We start from the raw sequence: 18,365 nt of genomic DNA, 5'->3' as shown, positions 1-18,365 counted from the left end.
TACAGGCGCCTGCCACCTCGCCCGGCTAGATTTTATTTTATTTTATTTTTTTATTTTTTAGTAGAGACGGGGTTTCACCGTGTTAGCCAGGATGGTCTCGATGTCCTGACCTTGTGATCCGCCCGTCTCGGCCTCCCAAAGTGCTGGGATTACAGGCTTGAGCCACCGCGCCCGGCCTCCTGTTATGAATCTTGTGTCAGACTTTAAGTTACTATTTTGAAAGGTTACTTTGTGGGATTCTCTGAAGGCCACATCATTTGCCTGCTCTTTCTACAATCACATAAATCTTACTGTGTATACCCAAAGGCAGTTGCTTTTCTACCACTGCCTTCCTCCTTCTTTGTTACCATCACAGATTTTGGGGTAGTAGGTACCTGATCATCAGGGAAAATACAGAATGCCTTGAAAATGCGGGTTTAACTATACCAAGATCTTTCGCTCTGTTTATGTACTATAGCCTCCCCAGTCAAAACAAAACAAAACAAAACAAAACAACAAACAACATCTCTGCTAAATGCTTCATTATGTACAGAGGTAAGTCAGTGCTTGATTGTCCCAAGTTCCAGTTCAGATTTATTTTCCAACTTCCATTATCCTCCAGTAAATTTTAGTGGTGATACTGAAGGAGTATGAGAATAAACATTGGCCTTAGAGGATCTGCATTCAAATCCTGTCTCTACCACTTACTGGTTAAGTGATTTTGGGCAAGTAACCTAATCTCTCTAAACTTTATTTTTCTCACATGGAAAAATGCCAAACTATTTGAATTAAGATAATATGTAGTGCCCAGCACAATACTAAATAAATGTTAGTTAAGTGGGAATTGGAATTATGGCTCAGTGTGATCTGAATCTGAGTATTATTCAGAAAATAAGGACAGCAGCACTGAATAAAAGTATTTTTTTGAGCTGAATAAAATCAGAGAATTTTGATTTCTAGGATCCTTAAAAATCCATATCCTTTAAAGAAGCCATATGGGGTAACACGTATAAGGGGCTTGAATTCCTTCATGTTCCAACAGATCCAGGTTCCATGATACGGAAACACTTATCAGATTATAAGCAAAGAGAAAAATAATTTTATGTCTGTTCAATTAGCCAAAAAACTTTGCTGGTAAAATCGTGGTGAAAACAACATCCTTAACATTGCTGGTATCATCAAAAATCAGTACAATCTTTTAGGGAAATGTAGGTATCATATCTAGAACTATGCTTGTAGAACCATTAATCACACTCATAAGATTTTATTTTCAGAAAAAAAGTCAAATAAGGAAAATAGCTATAGTTTTATTTAATAGTGCCTGGCACATAAAAGGCATTCAAATATTTCTCCAAATGAATACCTTTATTTGTACTGACTTCTCCAAATCACTGCTCTTGGTTCCTCCTCATTAAGATTTTATCTATTTTCATTACCTGGGGAGAGCTTCAGAATCAAATTCTAACATCTTTGTCTAGTCCCTGTTCTCCCATCTTCCCCAGTAACTTTGTTTTGATTGCTACTAGACTCCTTACCTTAGAATACTTCCACTCTTTAAACTCAGCTGACTGTAACACAGAAACCAAAAAGACTATATACCACATCCTTGACCTAGTCAAGAAGAAATCTGAAGCTTCCTTCAAGGTCATAAGATGTCTTTCTCCTTTGTTAATACCTCTGTAGTCTAAGCATTTACCACAATCCCTGCTACATTAAGACAAAAAGCCAGAGGCTATCCTCAAATCCATCCCCACTTGATCCTTAACATACCTTTAGCCCTGTACCTAGCTGCTTACATTTCTCTCTAGGATCTGAGAAAGAATGATCATTTCCCTGCTTTCATACCTCTTGCTTCTTTCTTCTGGCCCCATTCAAAATCTCCTATTCTTCAAGTCTAAGTATCTCTCTTTTAGATATAATTCACATACCATAAAACTGACCCCTTTAGTGTACACTTCAGGATTTTTTTTTTTTGTACAGTTGGCCCTTGAACAACATGGGATGAATTGCATGAGTCCACTTATATGCTGATTTTCTTCTGCCTCCACGACCTGAGACTGTAAGACCAATCCTTCCTCTTCCTCCTTCTCAGCCTACTCAATGTGAAGATGACAAGGATGAATACCTTTATGATAATCCACCACCACTTAATGAATAATAAATAGTAAACATATTTTTTCTTATGATTTTTTTTTTTTTAAAGAAAATGTGTGTCTTTATTTATTTATTATTATTTTTTTTTTGAGACGGAGTCTCGTTCTGTCGCCCAGGCTGGAGTGCAGTGGCCAGATCTCAGCTCACTGCAAGCTCCACCTCCTGGGTTCACGCCATTCTCCTGCCTCAGCCTCCCGAGTAGCTGGGAAGGCGCCGCCACCTCGCCTGGCTAGTTTTTTGTATTTTTTTAGTAGAGACGGGGTTTCACCGTGTTAGCCAGGATGGTCTCGATCTCCTGACCTCGTGATCCACCCGCCTCGGCCTCCCAAAGTGCTGGGATTACAGGCTTGAGCCACCGCGCCCGGCCCCTTATGATTTTTTTAGTAACATTTTCTTTTCTCTAGCTTACTTTATTGCAAGAATACAGTACACAGTACATGTAACATACATGTGTTAATCAACTATTTATGCTATTGGTAAGGCTTCCAATCAACAGTAGGCTATTTACATAGTTAACTTTTTGGGGAGTCAAAAGTTATACATGGATTTTTGACAACACAGGGGTTAGCACCCCTAGCCCCCTCGTTGTTCAGGTGTCAACTGTACATTAGTACACAAGATATTTTAGTATATAAGGTTATGTAACCACCACCACTATCTAATTCTGGCACATTTTCATCACTTCCAAAGGAAACTCCACACTAGCAGTCACTCCCATTCCCATCCATTAATGTGCTTTCTGTCTCTATTAGTTTTGCCTAATCTAGACATCTCAAATAAATGGAATCACACAATATGTTGCCTTTTGTATGTGACGTCTTTCACTTTAATATTTTCAAGATTTATCCATGTTACAGCAGGTATTGCTACTTTGTTTCTCTTTGTTGCTGAATAATATTCCGTTGCATGGCTGTATCATATTTTGTTTAGTCATTCAATAATTACTGGACATTTTAGTTTGCCTTTTACAAAAGGCTGCTACAAATATTTGTGTGCAAGTTTTTGTGTGAACATGTTTTCAGTTCTCTTGGACATATACCTAGGAGTGGAAATACAAGTTAAGTGTCTAAATACTTGATATCAAAATCTATTCCTAATCATGGAAATTAGTGATTTATCCTTCCCACAAGGAAAAAAAATTAAATCTTGACAACTATGTGAGCACGCTGATAGGGGGACAAGGCTGAAACTCAATCAGTCTACCACTGCATCCCATACTGTGGGGAAAATGTACAGCTTAAAACAGACATGTGGTCAAATCACAATATCCAGAAAAGCAGAAGCAAGATTGGGGATAAGATAATTGCATTAATGAAGCTTCTAGCACCAGGCATTGGACCAGGAGATTTACATATAACATTCTGATTCCACCAAACAAGCCCATTTGGATTTAGGAAAGGGAGGCTTAGGGAGGTCAAATAAATTGCTCACGGTTACCAAGCTAGTAAGCGCGGCTAGTAAAATGTAGAAACCACTGCTGAATTTGGGCCTATCTGATCCCATATTTTCCCCGTTGTTCACTCTTACTTGTTTTCACAATACAAACGAAGCTAGAATGGTAGGAAAATGATACATATTTCAATGAAAGGGGCTGAATATTTAACACAGGGGCTTCTATGGTCTGGAGAAAAATTAGCATGAAACATTCAAATCTGGGTTTAGAATGGCTTAGAGATTAAGACCAGGAGAGATCAAGTTTAGGGCTGCTTCTTTATCCAGTTTGAACACGGATCATAACATAGATCTTATCTAGGAATACCAAGTGAGCAAAATTCCAGTTTTAATTTGTAAATTAGAGAGTAAACGACAAGAGAATACGAATATTTGGCCGTAATTACCGTATTCATAGACCTGAGAACAGTGACTGGCACATAGTAGACACTCTAAACTTTTGCCGAAATAATGAAAAGTTATGTAAGGGGTATTCTCATTTGAATACCCGTGAAGGCTATGAAATAAAGACAGCAAAGCAGTAAGCTGAAAAACCATTCAAGTTCTTAAGATACTTCCTTTAATTCTCAACCCTATGGCAAAGACAACAACAAAAACAAACCACCATCAAAACGACAAACAAAGAAAGCAATAGTTGCAAAACATTAGCCTGATTTTACAAAGAAAAGTAGATGAAAGGATGAAAAGACACTTCTGTATTATGTATTAACATCTCTGTGGATAATCGAATTTCAGTCAGATGGAAGCCAGAATTGTGACCTACGGTTTTAATATTTCAAACTGCTGTGAGCAGTGTATCCAATGACTGTCTCTGAGAAACAAAATGGTTATCTAATCCAAGTATTTGAAAAAAAAAACTGACAATTTCTTTATTATATAGCTGGCAAGTAATGGAATGAAACCTCACATTCATTAACTTGAACTAACAGTACATGTACAAAAACCTTAATTCTTTAAATTTTGATACTATATTTCTATTAAACATGCAAAGAAAACTGCACAAACGGCATTAATGAAAAAGGAAAAAAAAAAGAAAAAAAACCAAAACTTTGGAGGACAGCAAGCCTGTCCAAAGAAACATTTTAAAAGAATAAAACAGGTTCTATGGACTTTCCCTCTCTATTTTTCACAGGCTTTTCTAATATTTCTTCTTTGATGGAACCAATGAATAACTGCCACTTATCACAAAATACCTTCTTTCAGATATGTACTTTATATATTGCTTTCTTCTAAACAGACAGTTCTTCAAGCTGCTCAAATCTTTCAGCTGCAGCAATTTTTCTTATTTCTATTATACTGTATTTCTTCCATGGAGTATCATAAAGACCAATTTAATAAAGACAGTTTCCAAAAGGCAATATTACTCTACCTCAATCAGTATTTTAACATGATATTCTCTATTTTTTTCCTTTAGTTCTACAATCTTTCCATACTTCAATATTTCCTAACACTATAGTTTCATTTGTCAGAGTGACTATATATTTTCTTCTGTATTACATTAATACAGAAGATAGTGAACACTTTTTCTTTAATCAATTAATACTTAGGGCAGTCTACATGTTCCTAACCTATTAATAACCACGAAGACAATATTTTGTCTTTTCAGTCAACTACTGCAATTGTGTGGTCTTTCAAAATATAAATCATACTTGATTTTAAGGTCTTAGACTTTCTTTTTAAAAGTGACAACAGAAGGTTAAAACGTGTATTTTTTTTTAACTGTAATATTTGGTTTAAAACATATTTTCTAATGAACTCTAAACCAAACAGCTATTTATTTATTTATTTATTTTTGAAACCGAGTCTCGCTCTGTCAGCCCAGGCTGGAGTGCAGTGGCGGGATCTCGGCTCATTGCAACCTACGCCTCCCAGGTTCAAGCAATTCTGCTTCAGCCTCCTGAGTAGCTGGGACTACAGGTGCGCGCCACCATGTCCAGCTAATTTTTGCATTTTTAGAAGAGACGGGGTTTCACCATGCTGGCCAGGCTGGTCTCCAACTCCTGACCTCGTGGTGTGCCAGCCTTGGCCTCCCAAAGTGCTGGGATTACAGGCGTGACCAAACAGCTTTTTAAAAAAAACTACTATGGAATTAAAATAATTGCAGAGTCTGAGGCTAGATTAAGTACAATCCCAAAAGCAAAAGTACACAGGCCTTACTACAAAAATTCTTGAAAGACAACACAGTTCCAGGTTCACTGATACATATCCTAAAATTACCAACATTATTCAGACTTCAAATAGATCGATTCCTTCAACACACGGACACACACCCCTCTAAGTATTGTGTTATCTGACAACAGAAGCCAAGGAATCAAAATTATTGTGTGTTTATTACCACCTCACATATAGTTTATTACAAATGAGATATTGAAAACCAGGAAGTTCTTATTGATCTTTTGTCCTTTGTGAGCCAACTTTTTCCTGTTTAGAATCGGAGCTGAGTCTCATGACCCTTGCGCTATACTTTAATACCACAAAGAACAGATACCATTTAAAAATCAGTGATGAATTAAATTACAAAGGAGGAAAATGTAATAAAATGCAACTTTCACAAATGTTACGTGTAAGCTACGCATAAGAATTTTTAAGGCTGAAGAAGTTGTTCTCAGGTACGGGACAAAACCTGTAGCCCAAAATCAACAGGCCTAATAATTGAAGATGTCAATTTTATCAGTTAAGGTAACATCAAATTTGAGTACTTCAGTGTGATATTTTCATTCTGCTAAGAAGAAAACGCCCCGGATTTTATGTAAAATATTCAGTTCCCTAAATAAAAAGTTATCTCCTTAAAAGAGAAGCTAGATTTCCCGTTGCATGTCAAGACAGAGGGCACCACACTTCACCAATCCAAGGCTGGACTTGAGTAGGGGTGCAGGTGTTAGCAATTCATCAGTCACACAAGCTACGTGGTCTTGCAGAGGTGAATAGAGATTTTTTTAACAAGGGCTTTCCAATTCTTTGAAGAAAACACTGCGACAATTTTGCTGGGGAGGAAATGTTCCATCTTCCACGTGGAAACAAACTCATCAATTCTGACTGCAGGTTGGTGTTCAGCACAACTTGGAATAACCTAACTTTTCACATAAAACACAACCCCCAAGCTGCAAGATACGGTCTCCGCGAATGGCACCAAGCACTACCTTTTCAAGCCCTCACCAGCACTGGAAGTGGGTTGGACACCCCCAAACCATCACCACCCCCCACAGGAAGTGAGGGTGTCCCCCCTCCCCCAGGACGGCCTTCCTCCCCTCCCCCAACCGGAAGTTGAGGCGCCCCCATTCAGCCGGCCTCCAACCAAGACAAACCAATACCACCACCACCAAAAGAGGGGTGATCTTCAAGGGGTGAAAGGCAGCTCGACTGGGGCCACCCCCAAGCTCGCCTTGCTTACTGACCTGCTGACGACAGGGGCAGGAAGGGGCCTGGGGCCTAAAGAAAGTCCCTTGCACAGAGGACAATTCCCTCAGCCCCACTCAATCGCCTTCACTTCACGCGCTCGTTGTCTCACAGCTGGACAAAAATTCTTCCGCAGCACTTTATTTTGGTGTCCTTTCCTTTTCTTTACCTAATCTCTTAACCACCTTTCCACAGGTAACTCCTCTTACCGCACAGCATTTACAATTGCTCCGGTGAGGAGAAAAATGAAATATTTTCCACGGTCCCTTCAGAAAAATGAAGGGATTATTTTGCCCCAATGCGGCGAAGGACTACGTGGTTACGCAAGGTGAGCCTTATTTTCGTGGAGATTTCTGGGAGATGTAGTTTTTTTTTTTTATTGCGAAGGCCCGCAGAAAGTAGAGGAACTGAAATTGGTCATGACTATATATTAGCGTCCTCGAAAACATATTCTGTATTCGATGACGGCTGACCTAGCGGGCTCCGACGCCCAGATGGGCCCAGACTTCCCTGGTCTTTTACTATGCGGCTTAATCGAACCCAAATTTTCGCTCTCGCGGGCCCAAGGTATCGGCAGCCCCGCCCCTTATCTTGGCCCCGCCCTCCACAGCCAATCAGGCGCCCTTTAGGTCTCGTCCTCTGGAGCTTGGAACGCAGAGAGGAGGGGCCTGGCGGCGACTCCTCCCGCTGGGCTGAGAGAGACCGGGGAGACAACTGGAGCCCGTGCGCTCGCGCGCGCGTGCTCACGGCTCCAGGAGCGCGGCGAGCCGGGCGAGGGCGCGCGCGGGAGACGGCGCGCGGCCGAGATGAGGCGGGCAGGGCTGGTGGGTCTGGCGGGGCGGCGAGCCGGCCGGGAGCGCGCGGTGGACTCGGCGCGCGAGGTAGTTAGGGTTAGTTGTTCTTAGTCAGTGTCAGTTGGTCGGCGCGCGCGGGCATCGGCGTGGGGCACGCAGGAAAGGGACCGGCGTGCGGGTGGATACGGCGATGGTGGTCGCCGCGCGCGTGTGCGTCCCTCAGTTCGTAAGCAGCGGCCAGGCTGTCTGTGTCCCGTCTCGTGGTTGCTGTCGTTTACTCGTCGGGACTGTCTGGGGACAGGGTGTGCCGCGGTGGTTGTGCAGGGGAATCCGGGCGGGGCGGTCGGTGTGGTTCTGGGGTGGCCGCGCCGCCGGGGCACTGGCAGCCAGTGCGTCCAGCCCGGCGCTGGGGCCCGGCGCGGGCTCTGGCTCTCCGGCCACCCCCGCGCCCCGCGGGTGCCGCGCACCCCCCGCCTCCCCTGCCCCCTCCCTCGGCGGCGGCCCAGGGAGCGCGGCGCCCCCCAGAGGAAGGAAAGTTGGGACCCGCCGCGAGGGACGCCCCCCGGCGCGGCAGGGAGGCTGCGGGGGAAAGTGAAGCCTTGGAGGAGCTGGATGCTGGGAGGCCGGGGCAGAAAGGACTTCTCTGGCTCCTGCCGGGTCCACACGGTCAGCCCGCTCCCACACCCGGGAGCATCGGTGCAGCCTCGCCGGCAGCGTCGGGACTGAACCGGGTGGCTCCCTGCCTGCTCCCTTCGCGCCGCGGCTGGGGAGCTTGCGAACGTGTGGGCTGGCGGGGTCGTTTGGGGGTTGTGAGTGGTTCGGCTGCTCAGTTTTTTTCTTCTCTGCCCTTTGACTCATCCGTTCTTGCAACTTTTCTTTCCTCCCTCGATGGGGACTTGCCGTCTGAACCGCGTCTGCCCCCTTCCCCCTCGTCGTATGCACCATCCGTCTGGGAGCTTGATTTCATTTTTTCCTCCTTTGGCTGCGTTAAAGATTGCTGAGAGCACCGGGAGCGACCCTCCTACCTCGCCTGCCTCTGGCGTGTTAAAGGTTACTTTTTGCAATTCGTTGTTTTTTAAAGATCCAAGTTCAGGAATTTGAGAGCTGTGGAATGGAGTTATTGGAAGGCTGGCGTTGAGGGGGTAGTGATGAGATAGAGGAAAACTATGATTTCATCTTTATTGGCCTTGCTATAGGAAACCTAATTCATTTTTTTTTTCTGCCTCTATTGAGTGTGGTAAGATCATACGTTGAATTAAATACTTAGAGACTTACATAAAAGACTATTTTTAGGTCATTGGATGATGTACGAGAACAGCTTTTCACCTGAACAGGGATTGCCTTGAGGATTCTGTTTTGGGGCCTAGCTACTGATTTTTGTTCAGCCACAGCGTCTTCTTTTCCCGATAATGAAGTGATGTAGTGATGTGTGTAGTCAGAGAACCCATACTGCTCTCTGCAGTATGGAAGTGAAAAACGTGAATTATCCACAGGGGTAAAACTTTCCATGAGCAATCTTGGATACTCACTTCATGATGGCTTCTCCCGTAATCTCAGCATTTCTAGATAGCTCAATTCACTGACTACCCTAATTACTTTCTGACTTGCCTGGGACTTCTCTTTGGTGACTTGTTTAGTAAACTATAATGGCAGATATGGTACATTTTCTTGGCTTCAAAGTTGAGGGTTATAGCCTCAGCTCGGAGATGAACAATGTAAGTAGAATTCATAGCACTGCTAGTGAATTTTGGATATGACCAACTCACAAACTATGTGAAAAAACAAACATCCCCTTTTCATTGCTGTCAGGGAGGAAAGGGGGAATATTTTATTATGTCTTTGTTTTGGATTCTCAAACATGACTATATTATGTGGGAAAAATGTCAAATTATTTTCTTTAAGGCTTTTTAATGTGTGGTCCTTCTCTTCCCTCACTACCCCCCACTCCCACCCCAACTTAGGGACTAAAATTTATGTGTGACTGTATTCTAGGGTTGGAAGAGAAGTGTTTTGGTGAAAAAGATAAGATCACTTTGAACTATTACACCTCAACTATTCGTTTTATCCAGTTGATAGTACACAGAAACTTTCACAATAATGTTTGTAGCCTGTTAACATTCAAAATTCATTTTTAAGAGTCTACCCTGAAGGCCCATTAAGAAATAATGCCACTTCATAACTGTTTCCCGACAATCGCATTAAAAAATGTGTTCCTGGAATGCATTATACGTGTACTCATATAAACATTTATCTTTGTACATTTATGGCAATGTAAATATTTAAGCCTGAGAGCTTAAAAACTTTTATTTGCTTATTTGCATACATGTTTTTCAACATCTAACAGTGCCAACCATATTTGCCAAATAAGCATCAGCAGTAAATTCATGCTTTGGCACATTTCATGTAATAATTCTTCTAAATTGTTCCGTGGTGAAGCATCATGAGATTAGCATTTGCTTCGTGAGAGAGATTTGTTGTTCTTTTTAACTGTACTGATGTGCTGTTTAAGTGGAACAGGTGCTGGGCCCTAGCCATTTGTGTTGATACCTACCAAATCATACCCTTTTGTTGGATGGGTTGTTTAAGTAATTTAGGAACCAAACTGTGACCCCTGGCATGCCAAGTGTGAATACAAGGCTCCATATCAGTATTGCAAATCGCTGTTTTCACTGTAAGAGGCAGATGTGTATGATGAGCATTGTTCTGTCATTTGCTGATCTCTTTACTGTGATTCCTACAATCTTCTCCATCCCCGGCACCCCCCCACCTCACTCTCCTTCCCAATCCTTTCATTACTGAAACTCCTGGTACAGTCTAGGTTCCCTCAAGGCTGGTTTGTTTTCCTTAGTGAACTGTAAATTCTAGTAATCTTTAGGCCAGGAATAGATAGTTTACATTTGTTTGACAAATGTTTGAGTATCTTTTAAGTGCCAGGCATGGTGGTAGGTAGTACCTGAGTATTATAGAATATGATATTCCTTTTTGCAAGGAGGTTACAGTTGAGGAGGAAAAGATAGGTGATAACCAATAATTATAGTATGACAGGGCTGTGCACACATTCCTATGGATGGAAGCACAGAGGAAGGGTAGCTGACTCAGACTTGGGGGATGGGGGGAGGGTGTCTAGAATGCATCTTAGAGTGTTACCTGGGCTAATCTTCAATAATAGGTAAAAGTTAACTGGGTCCAGAAAGAGGGAAATACAGCTTATACCAGTGCTGTCCTGTAGAAATTTAATACAAGCCACAAATATAAGTCATATATACAACTTAAAATTTTCTAGTAACCACATTTGAAAAAGTAAAAAGTGAAATTAATTTTAATAATATAAACTTGGTATATCCAAAATATTTCAACATGCATTCAGTATAAAAAGTAATATTGAAATATGACTTTTCCATTTTCATACTGTCTTCAGAATCCCGTGCATAATTTTCTGCTGTCTTCAGAATCTGATATGTAATTTACACTTATGGCACATCTCAATTTGGACAACTACAGTCACATACTCAATGACTGCAGGTGAGTGGACAGCAACAACACAGCTTTAGAACAGGGGTGGATGAAGTAATAAGCCAAATCAGTGATTGTCTTGTGAACCAAGTTAAGGAACTTTAACTTAATTCTGAAGTTTGTGGGAATTTAGTGGGGAAAAAAATTAAGCTATGCTGTGGTAGAATCAGATTTGTATTTTAGACCCGTCATTTTGACAGTAAAGTGAATATTGAATTAGAAACGAAACTGGAAGCAAGGACCAGTTAGGAAGCTATTCCTGGTGGGAAATGATGAAGAGTGTAGAAGAGGGAGTGGCTCTATGAGAGATTTAGGAAGTATTATTAACGGGACAGGAAAAATCTATTTAGATTATAGAATTGAGCAAGACTGAAGATTTTGCATGATTCCTACATTTCTGTTGTGATCTGCTGAGTAGATTGGGCAAGCAGCGGAAGAGAAGCCAACCATCTGTGCCAGACAGACCAAAGATGAAAAAAGGAAATAGAGATTTGTCATGAAAGCTGAGGGAGAATACTCTTTCAAGGACTAGGAGTGGTCAACACTGTATCCTGCCTCCAAAAGGAAAAGTAAGATAAAGACTGAATAAAGTCTCTGAGACTTGGTGATTAGGATGTCTTTTGTAACTTCAGCTAGAGCACTTAGCTACATTGTAATGCATGGGGGTGGGTGTTGAAAAGTGAGTAACAACTGTAAGTGTAGCTAATTGAGAGGGATACAATGTTTTCAACAAAGGACTCTGAAGGAGTCTGTAAGTAGGGGGAGATGCTTGGGATTTAGAGAAGTTTACCTTTTTTACAAATGGAATCTTGGACATGCTTATGAGCCTGGAAAGAGCCAGTAGAAAGGAGAAACTGAAGAAGAGTGTATATGTGTGTGTTTGATGGGCGTGGGAAACTGACTGGTGGATGGAAGCAAGGATTTGAAGGTAATAGGAAATGGGATCCAGGGCGTAGGTAGAGAAGTTGGCCTTAAGTAGAAGGTAGTCTCACTTTTCCAGTGAGCAGAAAGGAAGGAGATGGATGGCAGTGTAAATAAGTTGGTAACTGACAGGGCAGGAAGGAAGAGTTGATGACATGTCTTGTATAATTTTTAATCATCTGCTAAGAGTGAAGGGAACGTGGTAGAATAGAGGTTTTTAAACAATATGTGAGGCCAAGTGCTGTGGCATATACCTGTAGTCCCATTGACTCAGTAGGCAGAGGCAGGAGGATCGCTTGAACCCAGAAGTTGAAGGCCAGCCTGGGCAACATAACGAGACCCTATCTCTTAGAAAACACACACACAAACAAAAAAGCCAGGTAAAATTAATCCACCCCTGTGAAAGGAATGGAAAAAAAGACAGTCTGTAGTTTATACATACTCTTTGTAAACAGCTTCCAAGGAATGGCTAGAGGGGATGGGGTGGAGGTAAGGGAGAGAGAGGTAGACAGACAGACACATGACTAGGAAACTGAAGAAGGATTGTGAGTTAAGCATTGAGGACTTGTTTATTTCAGATTGTAGACCTCATATTTGTAGCAGTACCACCAATTTGCATGGTTGATTTTTCTCCAGCAATGAGTGATCAGATTATCTGAAGAAACTATTTAATACTCACAAGAACCTTTTGAGTTAATACGTATTGTTACTGTTACTCTCCTTGTTTGTAAGATGAAGAGCTCGGGTTTAAATCCTGCCCAGGCTGTTATCCACTGCTTTGTAGATATCTGGTAGAGATATCTGAAGGACAGTTGGTTGAGGGAATTAATGATATTGAGTATTGCAACTCTGCTGAAGAACTGTGGAGTCCTTCTGGATCATGAGCTGGAAGCCTGTAAGGAGGTGATCCAGTTGGGAGAAAATGAGGAGCATGAAATGCTAGAAGTCAGTATGAAGCTGAAGAGCAAATAATACTAGCTTCTATTTATGGAGTATCTCCTATGTGCTAGACACTTTAATACCTAATTCTGATCCTAACACTAACTCAACAATGTTGTTATTTACCTTATATTATTTCCTTTTTTCTCCTTCAGATGAAGAAACTGAGGATTAGAAAGGTTAAATAACATATCCAGACACACCCTGTCAGGTGATGGAACCAGGATTCAAAGCCCATTCTTTCTTGTCCAAACCATGTTCGTTTCATTCTTGTCCAAACCATGTTTGTTTCATTCTTTCTTGTCGAAACCGTGTTCATTTCAAGTCAGAGGATAAGATAGAAAATACAGTAATTGGGCCTGGCGTAGTGGCTCACACCTGTAATCCCAGCACTTTGGGAGGCCAAGGTGGTTTGAGGTCAGGACATTAACATCAGCCTGGGCAACGTGGTGAAACCCTGTCTCTTACAAAAAAAAAAAAAAAAAATTAGCTGGGCATGGTGGTGCACACCTGTAGTCTCACCTACTCAGGAGGCTGAGGTGGGAGGATCACTTGAGTCTGGAAGGCTGAATCTGCAGTGAACTGTGATTGCGCCACTGCACTCCAACCTGGGTGATAGAGCAAGACCCTGTCTCAAAAAGAAGAAAGAAAGAAAGAAAGAAAGATAATGCAGGCCGGGTGTGGTGGCTTATTCCTGTAATCCCAGCACTATGGGAGGCTGAAGTGGGAAGATCGTCTGAGCCCAGGAGTTTAAGACCAGCCTAGGCAACGTAGGGAGGCCTCATCTCTCAAAACAATAATAAATTAGCCGGGCGTGGTGGCATGTGCCTGTGGGCCCAGCTACTTAGGAAGCTGAGGTTGGAGGATCACTTGAGCCTGGATGGTAGAGGCTGTAGTGAGCCATGATCGCACCACTGCACCCCAGTCTGGGCAACAGAATAAGACCCTGTCTCAAAAAGCAAACAGAAAAATTGCTGCTATGTACTCTTCACCTGGGTTCCTCTAATGTTGACATCCTGCATAACCATGGTACATTTATCAAGCCAAAAAATTAGTATTGGTACGATGCTTCAAGCAAGCTTCAAACTTCTTTTATATTTTACCAGTTTTTCTAATATTATTTTTGCACTCTGTTATCCAAACCATGATACTACATTGCTTTAGTTGTCTTGTCTCTTCCAATGTGTGGCGGTTTCTTGGTCTTTTCTTATCTTTTATAACCTTGACACAGGTATTTTGTAGAATGTTCTTCAGTTTAGGTTTGTCTGATGTTTTCTCATGATTAGATTGGGGTTATGGATTTTGGAGGAGAGTACCATAGAGGTGAAGTGCCCTTATTATTTCATATAGGAGGTACATGATATCAAATAATATATCACTTGTGATCACTCTGTTAAGGTGGTTTCTGCCAGGTTTGTCCACTGTAAAGTTACCATTTTTCGTTTCCCATACTCTGTGCACTAGAAACAGGTTACTAAATTTAGCTCACACTTAAAGGGATGGAAATTAAACTCCGCTTCCTGGAGGGAGAAGTATAAAAGAATTTGTGGACATATATTAAAACCACCACAGTAATTGGTAAATATTTTGAGAGATATTTGAGGCTTTGCCAGTATCCTGTTTCTGCCCAGTAATTTCAGCATTCATTAGTGGATCTTGCCTGCAGCAATTATTGCTATGGGTTCTGAAGCTACTTTTTTTTTTTCTTCCTCATTCTTTCTACATTTATTAACTGTATAAGGAAGGTTTGTCCCTTCTCTTCTATCTAATAATTTATCTCAGTTCAAATTCGTAGATATTTATTTAATTCTTAGTGTTAGAATTAAAAGCTGTCATTATTTTGTTGCTCAAATTATTCCAGTTTTGGGCCTTGGGATCTCTTTTAGGTCTACTTCTGTGTCCTTTTGGCATATTTCCATTCTTTTTTTATAGGTATGTACATGCACACTTCTTTACTCTCTGACATTACCACATGCTTCGGGTTCATCTTGGTTTTTTTCCGGCCCTAGCACTAGAATCAATTATTTCTCTAAGGAACCTTGGTTCCTTTCAGTGGAAGATGGTATTTTGAAGCCAGGATCTGAATGCTAAGTGTGCTCATTGCTGTGGAGTGTCATTGCTCCTAAACTTTCTCAGTGGAAAGAACTAGGAAATGCATGTATGTATACTAATCCATGTATCCACGTACAATTACATTAAAATCTGTATTTCTGTGTATAAAAATATAAATATACTGATTGTGACTCTAACTGGATATGTTTTGTTACAAATAGATTTGCTGATGGATTGGATGTAGAATGGGAAAAGAAAAGAGTAATGGATCACTCCAAGGTTTTTGATTTGAGCAACTGGAAGGATAGAATTGTCATTAATGGAAATGAGGAAGACTTGAGGATGGTGCAGAGCAGGTTTCTGGGGAGAGTTCAGGAGTTATGTTCTAAACTGGTTAAGTTTTTGAGATGTCTAATAGACATGCTAAGTAATAGAGATACTAAATCAGCAGTTGAACATGGGAATCTAGAGTTCAGAGAAGAATGGTCCAGGTTACATTTGGAACTTGTCAGTGTAGATTAGATCACCTGAGGAGTGAGGGTAGCTAGAGAAGAGAAGAGATTTAAGGACTGGCCCATGGGGCATTCCAGTCAGAGAGATAAGGAGGAGCAGTTCTACATAATGATAAGGGCTGAGGTGTAGTTATAGGGTGGATTTCATATCATTAATAAACACTTTAGTATCTATTGTTTGCAAGATACCAAGTTGTGTTTGGGGTTAACATCACTCCCTCCATAAATTTATAAGACAAATTACAGACTTGAGAATAGCAGTAGAAGGTCACATCCCTGATAAAGATATAAAGTACTAGGGGCTGGGTGTGGTGGCTCATGCCTGTAATCCCAGCTCTTTTGGAGGATGAGGCAGGAGGATCACTTGAGGCCAGGAATTTGAGACCACCCTGGGCAATATAGTAAGACCCACCCCATCCCACATCTCTACAAAAAGTAAAAAAATATTAGCTGAGTGTGCTAGCCCATGCCTGTTTTAGCTATTCAAGTGACTGAGGCAGGAGGTTTACTTGAGTCCAGGAGTTCAAGCCTGCAGTGAGCTATGATCGCACCACTGTTCTCTAACCTGGGTGACATCGCAAGACTGTCTCTATTAAAAAAAAAAAAAGGTATGAAGTACTAATGAAGCTTATTAGAGAATGTGGATGTAAGAAACTATGAACTCAAATATGTGTCAGCTATATTTAAATGGTGATGTAAGCATGTGTCAGTCAAGAAACTTGTCAAGGCTTTGTGTACACACTGGTAATTGTCAACCAGTAGAAGTTTCTCCATATGTTAACCTTGGTTTCGGAGGTTGTTTCTGTTCTTGCTCCCTTTCCATTATTAGGTCTTGAGTTGGTAATTGTGCCTGTAGTCATTGGCTATCAATTAAGCCACTCAGTGAACTGGCGAGGCGTGTTTCTGCTGCCCTCGACTTTTTAACTTTTGGCTCTCTGCTACCTTTTCACAATCAATAGGATTTGACTTGGGACTGCATACAATCAAATGTTTCCATTTACAGGCAGGGTTGTAAATCAAGCAGGATTGGCCTTACCATCTTCTGTGAATATGCCCTTTTTTTTTTTTTTTTTTTTTTAACTATTTCTTTCACATGTGGTCTTAGACATTCACATTAATCATCTGGTTATTAAAGTCAAACCCAAAATAACAATTTTAGAATTTTAAAAATAGTTAAAACATGTAGCCTGGTAAGCCAATGTTTTAGTAAAACATTTTAATTTCAACCACTTTGCATTAAAAATAGGTAGACTTTCATTGCCAGCTGATAAGAGGTGGTAGTATGGCATGAGGCAGGCAAATGGCACCTATCTAGTAATTATTTAAGGAACTCTCTTTAGGAACTACAAGAAAAATAACAGGTGTACCTACTTTGTAGGATAGGGGGCAGATAATTAGAGGATTCCATTCTTATTCCTACCTCCGAATGGTTGACAAAGCTATTATCCATGTTTATGGACCAGTGTGTTGTATTTATTAGTTGTGAGAAATCTGAGCATATTTATATGCTGAGTGGAAAGAGCCTATGCATTGAGTGCAAAGACTGTATCTTACTAGCACAGTTCCTAACAAGTAGTGAATATTCAAATGTTTGTTGAATGAAAGATTTCAATAAGGTACTTGACCCTTATAAAATTTAAGACATGAAGATTTGTTTAGCTTGTTAAAGAAAGCTCAAGATATTAAAAATTTTCATTGTTTAAGTCAGAGTTAGTGCAAAACAAAATAAATCTGTAAGGTAACATCCTCATTTTAGGCCAAGCCAAACAAATCATACCACTCTGTAAAAACGTAATCACGGACGGGTGCGGTGGCTCACACCTGTAATCCCAGCATTTTGGGAGGCCAAGGTGGGCGGATCATCTGAGGTCGAGAGTTCGAGATCAGCCTGACCAACATGGAGAAAGCCTGTCTCTACTAAAAATACAAAATTAGCTGGGCATGGTGGTGCATGCCTGTAATCCCAGGAGGCTGAGGTAGGAGAATCACTTGGGAGGCTGAGGCAGGAGAATAACTTGAACCTGGGAGGTGGAGGGTGCAGTGATCCGAGATCGTGGTGAGCTGAGATCGTGCCATTGCACTCCAGCCTGGGCACAAAGAACGAAACTCTGTCTCAAAACAAACAAACAAACAAACAAACAAACAAAACCACAAACCATGATTACTGTCTTTCAAGTAACTCATAAACCTGCCCTCCAAGAATAGTCAAGAATTCTAGTTCAGAAGTCACACTACATGAATTTGAATTTACCAACTCAGCCACTTCCTGGCCATGCGACTTTATGTTAGTTTCTTAACTGTGCGTCAGTTTCCTCATTTGTAAATTAAGGATAATACTTGTACTTACTTTATGGGGTTGTAAGATGAAATTAGAATTTATATCATGCATATATACAAGTGTTCAGTTTTAACTGTTATTCTAAAATGCTAAGAGGCTAGTATCTTAGGGTTTTTTATTTTCTCAAAATTGCATATACTGAGTGTTAAAGGAAAACAAATCCCTCTGTGAACAAGAAAAAACACTGACAGAAAGTATACCAGTATACTCATAATGATATATTGAGACAGTGAATAATGGGTTTTCTGCTTTTTGCCATCTTCACTGTTTCTTTTATTTGTTGAGCAGATTTTTTTTTTTTTTTTTTTTTTTTTT

The 18,365-nt window shown here is 41.0% G+C and overlaps 2 protein-coding genes across 2 annotated transcripts in view; one reads left to right on the top strand and one right to left on the bottom strand.

Annotated features, from left to right (window-relative positions):
* HMG20A (high mobility group 20A) overlaps nt 1–7,586 on the bottom strand; it is a 64,239-nt gene extending 56,653 nt beyond the window's left edge. Inside the window, exon 1 of the mRNA XM_017870431.1 lies at nt 6,981–7,586. The gene's annotated coding sequence lies outside the window, so the exon portion shown is untranslated. The remainder of the gene's footprint in view (nt 1–6,980) is intronic.
* Nucleotides 7,587–11,193: 3,607 nt separating this feature from the next.
* Nucleotides 11,194–18,365, top strand: part of PEAK1 (pseudopodium enriched atypical kinase 1) — a 296,791-nt gene continuing 289,619 nt past the window's right edge. The window contains exon 1 of the mRNA XM_017870420.1: nt 11,194–11,297. The gene's annotated coding sequence lies outside the window, so the exon portion shown is untranslated. The remainder of the gene's footprint in view (nt 11,298–18,365) is intronic.

Source organism: Rhinopithecus bieti, unplaced genomic scaffold (genome assembly GCF_001698545.2).
Source record: "Rhinopithecus bieti isolate Rb0 unplaced genomic scaffold, ASM169854v2 scaffold_662, whole genome shotgun sequence".
In the NCBI taxonomy this organism is placed as follows: domain Eukaryota; kingdom Metazoa; phylum Chordata; class Mammalia; order Primates; family Cercopithecidae; genus Rhinopithecus; species Rhinopithecus bieti.
The sequence above is the reverse complement of the archived record's forward strand: the minus strand, read 5'-3'. Positions and strand labels throughout refer to the sequence as shown.